Source organism: Cupressus sempervirens, chromosome 7 (assembly GCF_028749045.1).
Source record: "Cupressus sempervirens isolate cs-2001-9-10 chromosome 7, ASM2874904v1, whole genome shotgun sequence".
Taxonomy (NCBI): Eukaryota; Viridiplantae; Streptophyta; class Pinopsida; order Cupressales; family Cupressaceae; genus Cupressus; species Cupressus sempervirens.
The window spans coordinates 32,455,453-32,473,755 of NC_143124.1; positions in this window are offsets into that span (position 1 = coordinate 32,455,453).

Sequence of the window (18,303 nt, forward strand, 5' to 3'; positions counted from 1 at the left end):
GTAGCTAAGCTTGGTTAGTATGGGTGGATGGGGTGGATTAGGCTAAAAAGGGGGTTTAGGGATAGGCTTAGGGTTAGGATAAATAAAGTTTATTTATCTCATAGGTTTGGTTTGAGGAGATATTTATTAAAACATTTATAATAAATATGAGAATTAATATTTAACCTTAGTTAAATATTTTGAGTTGGGATTAGGGGTAGAAAATGATGGCATTAGCCTTTAATCGAAATTAAAGAAGGATTAGAAGATTTTGGAAGAGGTTAGTGGTCTTAAGGAAATTGGCCAAGTTTTGGGCAAAAAATAAATTAAATATTTATTTTGGTATTTTTGGTCAATTTATTAATTAAATAATTAATAAATAAGGAAATAATGTTTAAATCTTATTTAAACATTTTTGAGAGGGATTCCTTAATTAAATATTTTTAATTAAGACAAGGGGATTTAATGGCATAAAAATAAATAAATAAATTAAATAATTAATTAATTAATAAATGATGATGTCATCAGGGACCTTTTCAAAAAATAAAAATACTTTATTTTCTAAGGGATTTTAGGTGTCTATAGAGTTCACTTGGACTAATAAAAGGATTGGCAATGAATGTATTCAAGCTTGTTTGGATAGGGCCTTGATATCTCTAGATTGGACCAATGATTTTGTTTGTAAACTAGAAGCTTCTCATAAAGTTGGTTTAGACCATTTTCCTTTGATTTTTACTGTTGTTAAGTTATATTCTAAGAAAGATTATCTATTTAGATTTGAAAAAATGTGGGTGCAACACCCAAATTTTAAAAGTAAATTGGAGAAATGGTGGAACATTGAAGTTGAAGGGACTACTCTTTATAAAGTGGCTACTAAACTCAAAAATGTTAAAAAGTAGGCTAAAATCTAGAATAAAAGATGTTTTGTGAATATTTTTGAGATCAAACCTAAAATTAAGGAAGAGTTGAAAATTATCCAAGATAAGATACAGAAGGAAGAGTATACTCCTGATCTGGTTAGAGTAGAAAATGGTAAACTGGCTGAGTATCATGATATTATGACTAAGGAGGAAATCTATTGGAAGCAAAGGTCAAGACTTGTCTGGTTGATGAAAGGGGATAAAAACACTAGGTTCTTTCACCTTTCTACAATGAAGCACATGGCTAAAACTTGCATCTCTAATCTAATGATAGGTGATATACAAATTACTGAGGAAAAGGATATTTTGAAAGAACTAGTTTCTTTTTTTGTTTCCCTTATGACTGTTGATCCTAACATTGATCTTCTTGACCAAGAGGAAATCCTTGCTGTCATTCCCCCTTTGGTTACTAGAGATCAAAACAAGATGTTGGGATCCATTCCTAATGATAAGGAAGTTTGTCAGGATATTTTCTCTTTAGGTGGGGATAAATCTCTTGGCCCAGATGGATTTCCTATGTTCTTTTTTCATAATGAGTGGAATCTGGTTGGGAAAGATGTATGTTGTGCTATCAAAGAATTCTTTGGGGCTAAAAGAATGTTGAAAGAGATTAATTTTTCCTTTCTCTACCTAATTCCAAAAAAGGTGGGTGCTGATTCTCTGGATCAATTTAGGCCTATAGGTTTATGCAATTCTTTTTATAAGATCATTTCTAAGGTCCTCACTTCTGGGCTGCTCTTGGTGCTTCTAGATATTATTGCTAAACAACATAATGGATTTTTTCTAGGTAGAAAAATTCTAAAATCTGCCATAGCTATGCATGAGAATATCCATTCTTTATTTTGTTCTAACAATCAAGGCTTAATTATGAAAATTGATATTGCTAAAGCCTGTGATAGAGTGGAGTGGACTTTCCTTGAAAAGTTGTTATTGGCTTTTGGTTTTAATAATAATATTGTGATGATTTTTCTTCAACTCATCTCTACCTCTTTGATTGCTATTTTGGTTTTTCCATAATGGCTAATTGCTTGGGTAGGTATATTGGGAAACTAGTTCTAGATGGTGATATTAAAGGCTTACAACCCTCATCTCAACTCCTTATTTTCTCCCATGGTTAGTTTGTTGATGACACTATTTTTATGGGCAAAGTTGATGTTAGGGAAGCTATAAATCTAAAAAAATCTCTTTGCCTCTATTCCTCAGCCTCAAGAAAGCTGATTAACTAGAATAAAAGTTCTTTGTTCTTTGTGAATACCCCAGTGTCTAGACGAACAAAAATTGCTAAAATCTTGGGATGTTCCATAGGATCCTTTCCTTGTACTTTCTTGGGCCTCCCTTTGGGGCTTAATGCACCTGATTTAGAATGGGAAGAGATTATCAAAAAATTTTCTAAGAAACTTGCTAGATGGAAGGGAAAACTATTGAGCCAGGCTAGTAAAGTCACTCTTCTAAAAGTGTGCCTTCAAAGTATACCTACTTATGCTTTGAGCCTTTTCAAAATTCCCACTAAATATGCTAATTCCCTTAACAAAATCCAAAGGAACTTTCTTTTGTCTAGTACTAAGGAGAAAAAGAAAATGGCTTTGATTGCTTGGGACCATATTTGCAAACCAATTAGAGATGGAGGCTTGGGAATAAGGACTATCCAAAGTATGAACAAGGATTTTCTTGCTAAGCAAGGATGGAAAGTGTACAATGATGATAAGGAGTGGAGCTCTATATGGAAACATAAATATTTGTATAATGCACCTTCTCTTTCTAATTTCTTCTTGTATCCCAATGTTATTTCCCCTTCTAGTATTGAGGGGCTGTACAAGGGGCTAAGAACATCTTAAGTGAAGGGTGCTCATGGAAAGCTAGAAATGGGCAGAAGATCTAGTTCTAGGAAGACTCTTAGATTATGGACCATCCACTGATAGAAGATTTTGATGATAGGACCTACATTGAACAATGCAAGCAGTTATATGGTATTCATGTGGAAAATAATTGGGCTAATAATAGCTGGGTCAGTCTTATTAACATTAGCCAGGATTTCAATAATATCCAAATTATGCTAAATGCTTACTGCTTGTATCCTTATAAGGAGGAAAAAAATGTTATGGAGGAATGATGCTAATGGAAATTTCAAAGTCTCTTCTATATTTAGATCTAAAGAAAAAGGACCTGGTCCATTATGGTCTAAAGCTTGGATAAAAGGTCTAACTCCCAAAATCAATATTTTTTATTGGATTCTATTGCAGAATAAAATTCTGACCTAAGACAACTTGCAAAAAAGAGGGATAAATTTGGTCAACCATTGCTATCTATGTAAGAAAGACTTGGAGAATAGGGATCACTTGTTTTTGAACTGCAATTATAGTGAAAATGTGTGGAGCTACATCTTCATCTTCTAGAATATTGCTTGGGTTCATCATGATAAAATTGAGCATTATTTTCAAAGCTGGACTTGCTCAACTAAGGAGAGTAATGTGGAATATCTATGGAAAATCACCCTTCCTCACTTGTGGTGGGGAATTTGGAAAGAAAGAAATAATAGAATTTTTAGAGAGAAAGAAATGCCTGAATGGGTTCTAGGTCAAAACATCATCAGAGCAATAAAGGAAAATTTCAAATCTCAGAAAAATGTTCTTGATGGTTTCTTGATTGACAATCTAATGCATAATACATGACCTAAAATAAGGTGGAGGATCAAAGATCAAGTTTAAAATGGAAGGATCCTCTAAGGGGATGGATTAAAGGGAATTTTGATGGGGTTGCTAAGGGGAACCTTGGAAAAGTAAGGTGTAGAGGGATTATAAGGGATCATACAAGAAACACTATTAATGCTATTGCAATCCCTATTGATATATCAACCATCCATAGAGCTGAAGCCACAGTTGCCCTTTACACCATGAGGCTAGTTTTAGAAACTAGAAGCAGGTACCTTTAGATGGAAGGTGATTCCCTAAATGTTATAGATATTCTCAATGACAAAACCCCAAATACATGGACTATAGAGCATAATATGGAAACTAAAGCTCTAACAACTAATTTTGAAAAAGTTACCTTTTCCCATTCTTATCGGGAAGGTAACACCATTGCTAATTGGCTTGCTAGCAGGGCTGCACAAGGGGATAGTATGTTGAGGTTGCACAATGACCTCAAAAAAAATGTGGATTTAAAATTTCTCATTAAGTATGATGGTACATATGCAATGGAGGGAAAGATCTTCCTAGATCAGTAATTTAATGATAATTGAAAGAGGGTCTACAAAGTGGTGTGTTACAATCCCAAGGATGTACTCCATTGCAATTATTATCTAGGAGTGGCATGAAGGAAGATTAATGTAATCCTTGTTAACATTTTGTCTCTTTTTCTAGGATTAGCTACTTTGTTCATTCTTAGAGAAAAACATTGTTTGAAAATGAGGGGAGAGCCAAAGAAAGAAGAGCCCAAAAATCGCAAAAATTAGAAGGATAAAGCCTCGGTCTAGCAAATTCTTGAGAAAGGAAATAAGACTCCTTACCTGGAGCGATTGCATGGTTTCAAAAAACATATCACAGATGCTTTCTTTAAGAATTGGTTTGAGGATAGTGTAACTTTGTATGGTGTCATGGTTCATCTAATAGAGGACTTCATTGCTGAAGTGACTAGTCTCCCGAAGGATGGATTAAAATACAAAGAAATGAGCATTTCTAATACTGCCTTCAAAAAGTTTTTGAAAACTGAGGAGGAAGAGCAAAAGTTGGAGAAGAATGGGGAATTTATGAGCTTAACCAAATAAAGGTAATATGGAGGGATGTTTTATCTTGTCTTCATGAATATTTTATTTTAGATGGAAGATCCAAAATATTCCACAAGTTCCATTTTGTTTTTCTGAACCATTTTTGGTATAAAGATAGGATTTCTTTTCCTTTCTACCTAAGGTTTTTTTTATTAAAAAGCATTCATGCCCATAGGAAGAAAGACACTTACCCTAGGCCTCATTCTCTTAATTGAGAATTATTGCAAGATAAAGGCGACCATTATTTCCCCTATTTTAGAGAAGAATAGGGGGTCGGCGAGTGAATCCTTGTCTAGGAAGGGAAAAAGGGGATGAAGGATAGAGCATAAAGAAGAAATTAGTGATTAAGGATACTCCCAAAAAAAATGTTGAGGATATTACTAATTCCTTTGATAAATATGAAGATAAAAATGTGGAGATAGAGGAAGATATGGAGATGGGGGATATCAGCTCTAATTTGGAGGGTTATCCTAGCAGTAAGGATGAGACCAGGAAGAATGATGTGGAGGAAAGTTTAGATAAAAATGAAGGGTTGGATAACACTAGTAATGAAGAAAACTAGGGTGGAGAAACCCATAGGTTTGGAGAGGAAAGTGTGGAGGAGGAGATGGGAAGGGAGAAATATTTAGGAAAAGAAGAAGAGAAGGGCACATAGGTCCCTAGGGAGAAGGAGGTGGATGATTTGAGTTTGGGGATTTCACTCTCCTTCCTTAATACTACTAAGATTGAAGCCAACTCCTCTCTCCATGGAGATTCATGGACTTACAATGAGATTATGAAATTAAAGAAAAAATTGGGTAAAGTGTTGAAGGATCAGGAGAATGATCGGGCCAAACTTGTGTTGCTAGAAAATCAGGTGGGAAATATACCTGAAAAACTAAAGGAATATGAATAAGGTCTCTGACATATGATCAAGGAAAGTGGCAATAATATGGAACAAGTGATTTCTAGTTTGTGTGCGGCTATGAAAAGTTTGGGGAAGAAGACTAGTGAGGATATTATGTCTCCTAGAGGACCAAGTAAAAGGACCAAATTGAGCTCACAGAAGAAGGTTGCTGAGGTTACTGCTGGTACTGGCTTTTCCCCTGTTGATACCATTCTTAGTAGAGCTAAAGTGGGGAAGGAGGCTACAAAGATGATCAAGGAGCTATAGTAGTGGTTTGGTTTTTTCTATTTTTGGTTTTAGTTTTCATTTTGAAAGCTTTAAACTTGTAGGTTCTAGGTCCTTGTAGAACTTGGTCACGTTTCCTAGTTACATTCTGTGGTTTTAGGTTTCTGTAAAACCTAATTTTGTGTTTGTTTATTGGTCTTAGGATCTTGTTTCCTAATGTTTGATCATATTTTTTACTATTTTTAGGGGTTTCAGTCCCCTCCAAAACTTGTTTTACCTTAATCTAAAACATGAATATAGATGACACCAAGATTTAACGTGGAAACCCAATTTAAAAAAACCACCATGCAACTAGTTACAATATTTTTTACTCTTCTGAAGTGAGATTTATGAGGAGCCAACCTTGTTAAAGGTTACAAAACATATTGTTAAGTATGACCTTGTTAGAGGATTTAGATCACCTTGTTAGAAGTGACTTGGTTAAAGGTCTTCAAACACTTCAATCTTGAAATGTCACCTTGTTAGAGGATTTACAGTATGACTACTATGTCAACTCTATTAAGAGATTTCTTTTTTTTGACAATGGTTAGAAGTTCACATTAATTTGACCTAATTGAAGAAGAAACTATATTTTTAGATTCAATTATTGGTTCTAACTTGATCTCTAGATCCTTACTTCCATACTTTCCTAGTTTTCCTTTTCCTTCACTCACATATCCATCTTATTTTATATTTCACTCATACATTTTATCTTCACAACTTGACCTTTCTAATATATCATAAGCTTAGACTAGTCATCTTGAATACCCTTCCAAATAATAAATAAACATCCTATTGGAATTCTTTAGAATAACTGGGAGGGGAGGGTCAATGAATTATCTAAGGTCTAGATATACAATTAGAATTCTTCACAGCTTAGTGAATCCATATCCATAAAACATTTTCATCATGCATGCATCCATTAGATTATGCAATCACTTAAACTTGTAGGTTACTGTCAAATCAACTTTGTAGAAATGTAAACATGAAATTTAATAGATTGAATATCACATTTGACATAATGATTTAATGTGGAAACCTAATTTGGGAAAACCCACTTGTAACATCTACTCATTCTCACTTTTTTGAAGTGATTCCTTATGAAAGACCAACCCTATTAAAGGTTACAATGCACACTATTAAATGTGACCTAGTTAAAGGATTTCAATCAACCTATTAGGAGTGAGCCTGGTTAGAAAACTTTAGATCATTCACTTGGACTATCATTCGATTAAAGGATTTACAAATGACTATTAGGTCAATGTTAATAAAGGATTTAACCTAGACTGGTATAATGATTAGAAAGTAACATTAAGGCTTCATCTAATAACAACTTACAACTTCATTTGCAGATTACAAAATAGAGAAGTGCCCTATTATTCTTAGGGGCGGGGCGATTCCCGCCTATAATGTGGGGGTCACATGGTGCAGTGGGTGGGAACTATAGCAATAATCTACCCATCCCTAAAAATTATAGGGCTAGGGGGGCCCCTACTATTTGCCAAGGTAGGGGCACCACCCTCTACATGCATGCACCAGCAATAATCTGCCCATCCCTAAAAATTATAGGGCTAGGGGGGCCCCTACTATTCGCCAGGGTAGGGGCACCACCAATATATTCACCAGGGAGTTGTGGGTGGCAGGTGGGATGGGCCCCTACTATTCTATGGTAGCCTATGCTTCTTCGCGATCGTACCTACTAGAGAACTTTGCTACGCCCTACGGGGTAAACTATATCTTTCCTAAACTGAGACTCAACCTAACTAGTAGGAGAGGATTTTGCTATCCAGAGATATTACATACGTTATATTGGCCTTCAAACCAAGGCCATAGCTTCCACATCTAGAATTCTCCTTCCATCCATCGGGGGCAGAGGACGATATTTGTATCGCCACTGGCCGGGGGTGAATGTATGGATGGACCCAGGGAGGATTAGGCACAGATAGTGGGGGTGGGGAGATCTCGCTGGTTGTTACCAGGGGGTGTGGGTAGGCATCTGAGTGGTTTTCAAAAGGGAATGATGTGGGCAGGGATGGATGCAAAGAAAGAAGAGTTTGCCCACTCAATATAGGGCAGCTTGACGAGAAGGCCCTACCCCTACTATTTGCCAGGGCTATGGCAGCCTATCCTAGTGGACAAGGAAGCTAACACGATATAAAGTTATCAACTATAATAAGGAGGGCACCGGCTCCAGTCCAGTTCTTTTAGCTACACCCACCCCTGCATACTGGGGCATACTTTCTTTTTCTCGTCCCGCGGGAGTGCCTACTATCTATATAGGCAAAGTGTAGGTCTCGAGGCCTATAATTTATAAGGGGAAGTTGTAGTTTGAGCCTTGGGGCCCCCTAACCAGGGGTGCCTTTCCTTCCCTCACCCATGATGGCACCCCCTCTTTGGATTGGATTGGCCCACCTAGTTCATGAAGGACTCCCTCGGTAGCATTGGATTTTTCAGTGTTGATTGGCCGGATGCCCTACTATTCTATGGGCAAGAACAATATCATGGAGTTGAAGCTTATTACTCACCCCCGATGAACCGGTATGGAGTTGCCTGCCGGAGGATCCAGAGAAAGAAGAAAGCAACATTCTTTTGCACCGAAAGGTTATTCCCTACCCTGCGAGTTTATGTAGTTGCAAGACTACTCGGGGGATGGAGCAAGCACCCAACTACAGGAGGGAGGTCCATCGCCTATCGGGTGGACACCCTTTTTTCTATAATTGCCTACCTGCTTGGAAAATGCCGCTTCATTTTGAGGCGGCAAGGAAAGGGGTGGAGAGCCTAATGAGAGTTGCCTTCCATCCAGCGCTGCAGGCCCATAGAATTGTAGGGCTTTGGCCCATAGAATAGTAGGGGCTCCTGTAACTGCCCATAGAATAGTAGGGCACCTGTAGGTTTACCAGATTGTGCACCTGTTGTTTGTCGAGATCAAGACCCAGCTAGTTTCTATTGATGATCCATATCCAAATTTTGTTGATCCAGCAGTCAATCCAAGTAAGTTGCTTTGATAGGATCCCACACAAGAAGTTAGGAAAACTCCTCATCTTGTCCGCCGGGTTCCCCAGGTAAAGCTGGCATAGATAGGTCTATAAAAAAACTCGGCTTCTCGATTCATTTATTCATTCATTGATCTATTTATCCATCAATTAAAAGAGAGGATGGGGCGGGGTCGATGCCCTTGCGGTCAATAATCTGGAATGTGGAATGGATGCTTGGAATGGATAAGACTGGGAGGAGGTGGTGCCAACATCGAGTCGACCACCCCCCCACTATTCTAAGGGCCCTTTGCCATAGAATTGTAGGGGCCCATAGCCCTACTATTCGCCAGGGCCCTTTCAATAATCTAGCGGCAATATTTGGTTGGGGCCCTACTATTTTCCAGGGCCCTTTCAATAATCTGGCCCATAGAATTGCCCTTTTTTAAGATAATTCGAGCAACGGCCCTATCTCCCTATCGCCTATATGGGGCGGCCGACCCTATGGGCAAGGAAGGGGTAGTCATGCTGCTATGGCAAAAGGTCCTTTCCAGTGCCAATCACGTTACGCCCATCTACCCCGAGGGTTTCTATTCTATAGTTGGGGGTGCCAATCATGTTACGTAGATAGTATAGTATGGACTGCATCACTGTGCATCTATGGGCGATAGGTCGAGGTTATCCCTCTGAAGATCTATCGTAGAAGTTCTTGGACGAGTACCGCGCCCTACCTCCACCCCCTACCTCTTTTATAGTTCCCTATTGAACCCCCCCTTTAGATAGTAGGGGGCCCTACTCTAACTAGAAAGGGGTGGGGCTAGGGTAAATAGGCAGAGCCCGATGAACCCTACCCCTGCCTCGGCAAGTGGGGGCTGGAGGTAGGGCCCTATAGATAGTAGGGTGCGCTGCCATCTACCTTTCTATAGTGGGGGGGCTCACCTCTCTCCCTATCACTCACTCCTCTCCTCCCCTACTATAACTAGTTCCGGGGTGGGGGGGTCTCCGGCTAGTTCCAAACCACAAGCCACTTTTCTCTCCCATCCCACCCTGCATGGAAAGAAAGTAGGGAGCCTACACCTACCCTACTATTTGAAGGGTAAGGGAAGGGCCCTACAATTCTATGGGCTACAATTCTCTCATTTAGCACCCCTCAGAACCCACCTCGGTTGAATCTCGATCCATACGTAACATGCAGAACAGAACACCCCCCTACAATTCTATGGGCTGTTGCTCCCAATTTGCTTTCTTAAAGTTCTACCCCCCTACACCCCTACCATTTTATAGGCCCCACATTATATAGGCCGGCCTCTCGGGCATATTATATACTACACATGCCTAATCCTATCTCCCCCCACCCAACCCGGCCCCTTTAGAATAGTAGGGCCCATACCCATACCATACCTACCTAAAATTATAGGGCCCTATCCCTAGCCTAGCCCTAGCCCTAGCCCTATCATTTTTAGGGTAGGTTAGGTATGGGCCCTATCCCTAGAATTTTATAGGATGGGGCATACCTAAAATTATAGCGGGGCGGGGATGGATAGGATATAATAGTAGGGTAGGGTAGGGCCTATACCATAAAAGGGGTCGGGTCCGGGGATGGATGGTTGAATTGAGAAAAACTATGTTTCTGAACCATACTAGCAGCCAGCGAGCCCAACCCACAATAATAGATTTGAGGGGGGCCCAGTGGAGATGGCGAATCTACACGCAACATGCCCACCTACCCCTAACGACACTAAGGGGCAGGCAGCAACATCATAAGCATCAAAGCCATAACTATACCTAGTAGCATAGGAGGCAAAAGCAGGTCCATACCCAGTAGTCGCAATTCCCTATAGAAACAATGGGCCAGATCGAGAGCGGCCCGTGCAACATCAGTAGCAGCGCTAGCTTACCCAATACCACCTCCACTACCACCACTAGCACCATCACTAGTGGCATCAGTGGCATTAGCACCACCACTAGCACCGAAAACACTTGTAGTTTACTTCATTGGCTCAGCACTAGCACCAAAAACATCCATAGCTTCGGTAGTAGCATCGGGGTGTTCAGGAGGATATTACTATTCCATTTCGATATCGATACCCGTGCAACAACCATAATAAATAGGGGCTGTCGATTCAGTTGCCTATAGAATAATGGGGGAGTTGCTTCTGAGAGGCTCGACATACCATATATTCGATAGATGTTTGCCATCCTATCGCTCACCTTACCCCTGCCCCATAGTTCGGAGAGGGGAGTAGAGGCCCATATACCATATATCTAGAGGCGTCGGGAGAGGGAGCTTTAGGCAGGGCATTGATGCTCCCCTATATATCTACATATGGCACCCTAAAGCATAGATGAGATGGGCGGATAGAGGGAGATGGGGCCATCTATCTAGATAGTCGAGGGGGGTTCGGGAGAGGAGACCGAGGCCATAGATATAGATAGGTCCTCTCCCGCCCCTCTTTTCTATCTGGAGGGGGGGAGGGAGCTACTAGCTCCCGAGGATAGAGCCCTACCATTCTATAGGCGACTGTATATAGAAGTCGAGGGCGGCTATATCTATATATTCTATAGTCGGCTTTTAGGGACTCTACATGCATACCGCCCAGATAGATCTCTATAGAGGGGGTTGGCCCATAGCCGATAGCCCCCCAGATATATTGATTGGATTGATCTAGTCTATCGAGCCCCTATCTGAACCGAACCGCTCACAGCTCTCTATAGATAGTAGGCCGTCTGCAAGGGCCTGCCTATCTACTCTCCATAGTAGAACTGCCCCCTCCCCCCCTATAGCCCATACGGTGATCCGATGCTCCATTGTTTTTCTAATAAGCTATCTACCGCTAGCGGTCTCCATCCCTAGCTAGAAATTATATAAGATAAGCACTTACTGGGTTTAGTTGTCAACTTAAGAATGATAGGGATGCAGAGGTGCCTGGTCAATAATGGTCTATATCTAGGTCATGTAGTTAGGAAGATCTAAAAGCATTTTGTTTCCCATGCCCATAGAATAGTAGGGTTCGATGAAAAGCGTTCAATCTCAAGGCTTGATTAACCCCATATATTTATATGGCTGACCATTGACCGATTTACCGAAAGGCTACCCCTTGGTTGTTGTGTCGTGGAAAGATCTTCTAGATCTGGATCAACCTCGCTTCTCTCTATACGTAATTCAGTGAAATGGTGGTGGTGATGCAGGATGCTTGCTGGGTCACCTGGGTCAAAACTACTAAGGGTGCTTTGTAGGGTCATTCGCCGATTCTAGCGCGGGCGGAGAACGGACTTGAACTAAATTTTAATCTTATGTTTTGGTAACTGAATCTACTCCATAAGGTTCCGAGCCAACAAATGGAATGCTCCGGCTTTTGCACAAAAGTATCTTCATAATCTAGGTATTGATCTGCTTTCTCTCCCACCTTGACGCTTGCTACTTATGACTATGCTCTTGCCCTCTGACCCTGCTGCTCCCACCTGTGTCTATCCGTTTGCTTCCTATGCTGTTGGCTGTGATGCCTTTGCCTATGTTATTGGTACCTATTGGCGTTACCTAGCTCAGAATCACCAATTTTAGTAGCATCAGTGACCGAGGCCCCTACTATTCTATGGGGGTTCAGAAACTTCCAGACCAAACACTTATATATTTATATATTGAGATGGCTTCTTGCATATCGAGTTCCATGTGCATAGGCATCAAAAGAGAAAACAACAGTTTCTTAATAACTGATTTCCTACTATTATTGTTCCAGTAGTTTCATCAGTTGAACCAGAGACAGCTGACTTAGTCGATCTAGCAGTTTAACCACCAGGGACGACGTAGGAACATTAGCTAATGCCGGCTATCAAAATGGAAGGAATGTGCACTCTGGAATTAGAACTGGAGCAAGCAATTTCATATAAGTAGGGGGTGAGACTGCTGATGGCTATAGCTATGTTCTCTCTGCTCCTCATGAACACCTCCCCTGCGTGCTCAGATGCTGGTCTCTTTTCGGGTGTATCGTGTATTGAATCTTCAAAAAAAACTGAACCGAGGGACTTTAAGAGGTGAATTGCAAGTTGGGCGGTTAGCATTGGCTCCTCATGCCTACGCCTACTCAAGATGGCAGGCAGGTGGCCCGAAGTCATTTTAAAGTACGTAGTCGGTATATGCAGCCATTTCGCATATAATCAATGCTTCCAGTCAGGCCTGCCTTATTCTATATAAAGGGGAGGTCCAAGGTGCCGTGCTTACTAATGAAGCACTGGGGCTCATATTGTTTCATGTTTGTCCGGGGCGTGTGTCAAGGCCAACAGCTGGAACTTCAAACAGAGAATTTGTTACCACTACTATAAAAAAGCTGTCACTGGGGACTCCACTATTGAATCAACAACTTTCTTTCTTTCTTTCTTTGTCTACAACCCTTGCCGGCTACCCATACCTTTACTGCAAATGGTACTGGAACGGGCCCATCTTGGGCTGGAGAATCTTGCCCGTATGGGGGTCAATTGGGTATGGATCCCCGATATAGCATGGGATCTCCAATGAATCTGCCCTTTTCAGCTTCATCGACCCTATCAATTCTATGGCTTCGCCCCCAATGCTTGTCAACTGCCCGTATCATGGTGATTATGAATCAATAGCCCATAGAATTTTAGGGGCGCATTCCATAATGACTATTATTAGACGGCCAAGGTTATTATAAGGGCCACCTTAAAGATTCGAGCATGAGAAACTTGCTCTGTTTGAATCAGTTGATCTTGTTTACGTCTGCGTACCAGAGTACATAGTTGACCTAGTTGCAGTGAATGATCCACTTTTCCACCATGAAGTCTCAGATTCAATTGCCTATAGTTATAGTGGATCAGGATCCATTGGTTTTTCAAGTCCCGTGCAGTAGCAGAGCTATAGGTTTGCCAGCATTCGTTCCCCTCCCCACTAGAACTATAGGCTATGGTAGGCTCCTAATGGTTGAAAGCAACCTCTTCTTTCTGACAGGACAGAACATGACATGATGAAACCTGACAAAGTAAAGGTTGCTGCAGAAGCACGAAACCCGCCCGACTGCAAAAGTCAATTAGTTGGAGAAATGGAGAGATGGTTTCTTATGCAGGGGCCCCTACTATTCTAAGGCCTATAGATAGTAGGGCCCTCACTTGAATGCCCTACTATTCGCGAAGGGAAGGTGAGGCTAGCTATAGTGCCGGGGCAAATAAACATCTATCGAGCTCAGAACCAAATATCAAAATAGCTCACCCTATTAATCGAAGAGTAGGGCATTCAGATGTGGGTTAACCTATTATTGTTTCTTTAGGCCCACCCTCATCTGACGCCATAATAAAACTATAGGCACTCATTGAACGAAGTGCCAATTATAGGAGGGGGGCCCCGAGATGAAGAAAAGGTGAGCTTATTATTTTATTGCCGAGGCCAGCCCGGGCCGCCAAGCCGGAATGGAAGGTGGGGAGCAACTATAGATGCGATAGTTGACCGGGGGTGGGGGGGATGGTTCTAAGGGCATATTCTATATGTAACATGCCCGGTAGTTCCCAACCCAATATTAATCCCCACTCGTTTCTATCTACCCATGCAATATTGTTGGATCGGGCGTGAGCTCATTATCCAACCGAGAAACGATACAGTAGGCATTGAACCCCTATAGATTGTAAGGCACACCGCACCCCAACTATAGAGTAGAGGGCGAGAAATCACGAAGCACTCGAAGGACTTCTTTGAATGAATGGCCCTATTATTATATTATTTTTGGGTGGCCCTCTATTCTATTGTTGAACCTGGGTGGGTGGGAAACTAGAGTTCTAGGGGCCTCCCCTACTATTTTATGGTTCGCCAGGCCCTAAATAATCTGAAAGGGGGGAGGTATATTAATTGCGAAAACCTGAGTTAGTTCTAGAGGCCCTAAAATTTTATAGGACCCCACATTATAGGCGGGAATCTAGCCCGACAATATACATAATAGGGGGGGGGGTCGGTGCAGAGGTAGATTAGTAGTGGGGGGGATATTGGCTAAGTTTGCAGGGTAGGCATGTGTAGTATATAATCAACCCTTCCCTTCCCGGCTGGGGGTAGGGGAATAATCGCCATAATAGGGCGGTAGCCTATTATTGTAGGGCCTATAGAATTTTAGGGGCATTATCGTCTCCTGGTCCCACTCATCGGGTTCCTCGCCCCTAGCTATAGTTGAGAGTAGGGATCGAATAATATAGGTAGACTAGGAGAGAGCCGCCAATATAGTAAAGGCGAACCGAATACTTCATCCAACTCCCAAGCGAGCCCACCTACCAGGCGGCACTTGTTAGGGTCACCGGGGACCCCTATCTCAAGAATGGGGGTAGCCCTCCTATAATAGTTGTAGGAACCTGCTGCCCTTGAACCCGAACATATGAATCTGGTTCTGTACGTGTGAAGCCTATCTGGCCCCGTCATAAGAAGTAAGCCTACCTGTCCTGAACGCCCGATGGGGTTCGAAATTGCTCCTTTGGCACCCGCCTATCTACCCTCTCTATAGTGGGGGGGCCCACCACCCCTTGGGAATAAATGAGGATCGATTCACACGAGAGCGCTTAGGGGCCCGAGCTAGGCTATTGGTCACCGTCCTCTCTTTTCTGACTTTATTGAGGATCTATAGTACAACTCCATTCAACTCCCAAGTGGGCTCACCACTGCTAAAAAGATATAGGGCTCTACTCCCTACTATCAACTATAGAAGGGGTGGGTGGCTATAATTGGGAGCAAGGAAAGATCTATCTGGAGGCTGCCCTCCTGCTAAAGAAACTGAGAGACGGTTGGGATTCTGGGACAACCAGGAAGCAATAATAAAGGAGAGGTCGACTCCATCTGCCAGTTGCAAAGATGCGGGGACAAAGCCAAAGGCGCTATCTCTACCAGTAGCTCGTGAGTCAGATCCATATCCATTGATCAAAAATTAAGATCCGGCCAGGGGTGGGTGGCCCTTTAGCCCCCCACCCAACCCCACACACGGGACCGGCCCCTACAATTCTATGTGGTATAGTTTCGAGAATTCTAGGGGCAAAGCTCCCTAACTATGGCCCTACTATTCTAAAGGCGAAGACCCATTGTTCTGAAAGCCCTATATTCTATTGTTGAAAGCGGGATTGGTAGCGATGATTCCTCGAGCTTCTTGGCAGATTCTATATGTAACATGCCAACGGAAGGGTGGGTGGTCGAATAGTAGGGCCTGAATTCTGAATTGCCCTTTGTCTACCTAGAATTGATAGGGGCCGCTGCCATAGAAGCCGTAGGGGGCTTCCCTAGAATTGATAGGAGTCGCTGCCCATAGAAGCCGTAGGGCTGCCCATAGAATTCCCTACTATCTATAGGGACCGACCGTAAAGTCATCGGTATCCATACCCAACAGGGTATTCTCCCGCATTCTCCCATAGAAAGCCTTCCTTTCAAATGCTTTATAGAAGTATGGGCTTTACTGATGACCTTGGATGGCTCCCTACGCAATATCCTCTGCTTGGTTCTTTGACTAGCTGGGTTGTGTCAGAATATTGGGCTACCTAAAATTTGATGGGCCTCCTAAACCCTTCTTACGCTTCCCCTAGCAGGGTTGGGACTCTGACCTGGGGCATCGATTCGTCAGTCTTCAAACCCTTTTCATTTTGAAGCACCCTTGCCTTCTACTCTAGCTCATGTACTTGGTAGCTCCGGTACTTGGTAGTCCCCATACCCTTCCTTACCGTACTTCTAGTTGTTCCCTTACTCACTAGTTCACGTGGCCTATGGGTGGGCTTTATTATTGCAACCTAAAATTCTATGGCCCCACAATTTTATAGGACCATTGGGCAGGGGTCCCCTACAATTTTATAGGGCCATGGTAGGGGCCCATGCACCCCATTTCCATAGTAGGGACCCGCCTCTACATGCACAACTATATGGCATCCACTCCTGCCCCTACTATCTATAGGGCCATAGAATAGTAGGGCCATACCTACTTTTGGTTGGTTGTTCCTGGTACTGTAGCTGCCGTAACACTGGATCAACCCCCCCGCCGCCTTAGCCCAACAACATCATGGGTTTCGAATCTGCCTATAGAATAGTAGGAATCGACCCCCATGCACACACACCCGCAACAATCGCCATAGAATTGTAGGCATCCCCCCCCGACTATGCAACTATAGCTCCCACCGTGGTAAACTATAGTTCCGGGGTTGGGTGGGCCCCAACTATTCTAAGGTAGCCGAGAGAAGTCAGCATACGAAAACTTCTCTAGCTGGGCCCTGCTCTCGCTACTCTATAATGGTGGGTGGACATGCAGGGTGGGAAATCCAAACCTGTATTCTTCAAAAAATGTCCCGTCTCTGGAAAGGGTCTAGCTGAAAATGTAGCTATTGCTTAGACCAGGCAACTGAGCCTCAACGATTGGTGTTCTCTGTGATCTGAAGCTTCATGATGTTTTCATGGGAACCACCATGTATCGTGAAGAGCAATAACCCTATTCCCACCCACCCTGATTGCTGAGGTAAGGTAGCCATTACAGAACCCGATAGTTGGACTAAGGCACTCTTCATTCGCATGGTTCAATAAGTTCGGTTTGCTTAGAAGGAGTTGCCCTACTATTTGAAAGGGCCCCCTAACCGGCTGGGCCCTTTACTTTAAGTAGGGTCCCATTCACTTTAGGCTCTTGAGCTATCGGCCTAGCTGCCCTACTATTATATTATTCCCTGGGCCCGTAGGGGACCATAGAATTGATAGGGCGGCCATCGGCGATTATATAGCTCTATCAGGATCTCCCTACTATTCTATTATTCCCCAAATCTCTATTTTAGTCCTCCATTCTACTTGGCTTTCACACACTTTAGCTTTGATAGCTTGTTCACCCTTCAAGCATCCATACCCTTAAACCATCTTGCTTTGCTTGCCAATGTAGACTCTTCTCTTAGGTCACTGAATGAAGCAATACCCTAGACTCCTTGTCTTCCTTAGGTTATCACACATGGTAACCTTTTCTTCTAACTAGCCATCTCTATAAATAGAGAATTTAGATCTTTTTTCATTTATCCTCCATTGTCCATTTTAGGATTAGGTTGGATTAGGTAGGATTCAATGAATCTAACCATAATTTTATTTCATTCTACTTACAATCCTCTTTGAATTTGCTTCAACCAGTTCATCTAGAATTCTATGCCACCAGCTCATCAAGCTTATCTTCCACATGGGTCACACAATCCAAGAAATCAAACTTGTTGGCTCAGATTCATCAAATTCTCAATCTTTCTCATAATGTTGACACTTGGCATTAACTCACTTTTGATGCTTGGCACATACTACATTTCTCGACATCCACCGTCAAAACACTTGGCATGAACTAAAGTTTACTGTTGCTCAACATCAACTAAACTTTACTCAGCTTACACTATTTCACTCATCTTACGCTAACTTTGCTTGGCTCCAACTTTTTTTTGCTTGATTTACACTAACTTTTCTTGGCATGTACTATGTAGATTTATTAAGCTTGATAGACATACTTTGTTTAACTTGTTCTTCTAAACTTAATCAGTGCAAACATC